Genomic DNA, 1955 nt, shown 5'->3' with positions numbered 1-1955 from the left:
AAACATGAAATTCTCAATGAATAATTACATTCGACAGCGTTTTTTTTTAAAGTCGACGAACAAAAAATTTGCGTGTCACTCGCCTCCGTCAACACCTTCCTTTTTGATGCTTCCGTGATCGCCGTTTGTATAACTTCACTCACAAACTTGCTCGTTTCTCTCATTAGCTCTTCGTCATCTTTGAAAGCTTCTCTCTGTTGTTCTAGCGTCCCAGTAGTTAACATCTTTTCCCGTTCCTCCATAGTCCATTTACAAGAAACGGTATTGTTCATTTCTTCAGTCATAATTTCTACGTTGATGGGTTCGAATCTGATTAATTTTGACCAGTGATATTTTTAGAATATCTCAGTGAAATATTCATTCTGTTGAAACTGCGAACGAGTATATATCTTTCTTTTTCTTCTTTCCGTTCTCAAATAATTTCATTAGGAATAGAAATTACATATACAGACTTTCGTATCGATACAACGGTTACAACGCTACCAATATCGCGGCCGCTAGCTCACAATTGTGTTATATTTAATATTTAATTTAACATAGTACGGAATAATGCAAATAACACGACTGGTCGATAAATACGAGCACGATTTAAATCATATCCAATTTGACTGTTGTTTTTTCAGGTTCACAAATAATCGGTAGACGAATTCTTTTTAAAAGATGTTATTGCGAAGTGAAAGAACTTCTCATGACTGGCATAATACAGGCTTGGTACATAGGAGGTGTTGGTAGCATCATACTAACAGTTGTTCAACGGAATTCTATATGTACATGTATCGTATATTGTTATCAGAACGAACAAGAAAATGGAGAAGATAATACCCGTTTTACTTACATTTACGGAGAAACACGAAGAAAAGGCGATTGACCCTTTGGGCATATGTAGATATCGAGCTACAGGTGGTGCGCATTCGTTCTACAAGAGAGACCGAGTGCCGACTATTCAATGTCATCGTGTATACTTTCGACCTCGCTCGAATCGATTTCCTTTCAACCTTTCCAAAGTTGAAGTCCGTCTTGATCAATTAATCCGAGTTTTCTGCGAGGATTTACTTGATTTTAGTACAACTGGAGTTTCGACATCCTGTTTTTGTTCACGTTTAGCTCCCTGCCTCTTTCTCTCTCTCTCTCTCTCTCTCTCTCCCCCCCTCCCTCTCGCTCTTTCCCCTTTCTTCCTTCCTTCCTTCTTCCCTCCCTCCCACCCTCCCTCCCACCCTCTTACCCTCTTACTTCTTCCTTCTTTTATGCTTCCTTCCCGTGAAAAAGCAAAGTATTAATATTTCCGTATAAACTAAATGTCAGAATTGCCGTTACCGTTACTGTTACAAGATATATATATATCTCCGAAAGAAGAGATCATACGTGGGTACGAACGATAACGACCGATACGCATGTCCAAATTGTGTTCTTCGCGGTACGCCCGACCACCGACCAACACTGATTCGCCGCGTAACGATCGAACGTCTGCCAGCAGTGTCAGCCTCGGCTACTGGCTCAGTTTGCCTGACTGAATATCACCCCGGGGAAACGTTTCGGAGCATGCGTCGACCTCCACGCGACTATTAGCTACGTACTTGCTTTCTAGTTGTGCGGTTTATTACCCCCTTTCTTACACTTCTTCGCTCTATTCAATTTCATGTTTATCTTTCATATTTCCACACTTTTCCCCTTTCCTCCTTGCTCAATTTGAGAATGAACCCATCATTTTCCCATTTGTTCTTTTCATTTTCTTCCAATTTTTTTTCATATATTTATGCATTTCCATTGCAAATACACTCTTCGCTAAAAAGATAGCCCAGGTGTGCTATCTTTAATTTCTCAATGATGCGTGTAGAGTTTTTCGTCTGTAACGTATAATATCAAAACATTATGAGCTCAGAATATGCGGTTCGTTGAAAATAATTAAAGATATTACGAGGTTTAGTGTGTAACGAACAAAATTGTTTTATTTTAAG

At 39.2% G+C, this 1955-nt stretch overlaps 1 long non-coding RNA gene across 1 annotated transcript; it reads right to left on the bottom strand.

The window, feature by feature from the left end:
- Positions 1-410: 410 nt before the first annotated feature.
- On the bottom strand, positions 411-1511 carry LOC125385297. The gene is made up of 3 exons (XR_007224371.1): positions 1223-1511; positions 836-1039; positions 411-761 (listed from the first exon to the last, which is right to left on the bottom strand). It is a non-coding gene; the product is annotated as an uncharacterized LOC125385297 (long non-coding RNA).
- Between the last annotated feature and the right edge of the window lie 444 nt (positions 1512-1955).

The sequence above is a fragment of the Bombus terrestris genome, chromosome 6 (genome assembly GCF_910591885.1).
Source record: "Bombus terrestris chromosome 6, iyBomTerr1.2, whole genome shotgun sequence".
Taxonomy (NCBI): domain Eukaryota; kingdom Metazoa; phylum Arthropoda; class Insecta; order Hymenoptera; family Apidae; genus Bombus; species Bombus terrestris.
The sequence above is the reverse complement of the archived record's forward strand: the minus strand, read 5'-3'. Positions and strand labels throughout refer to the sequence as shown.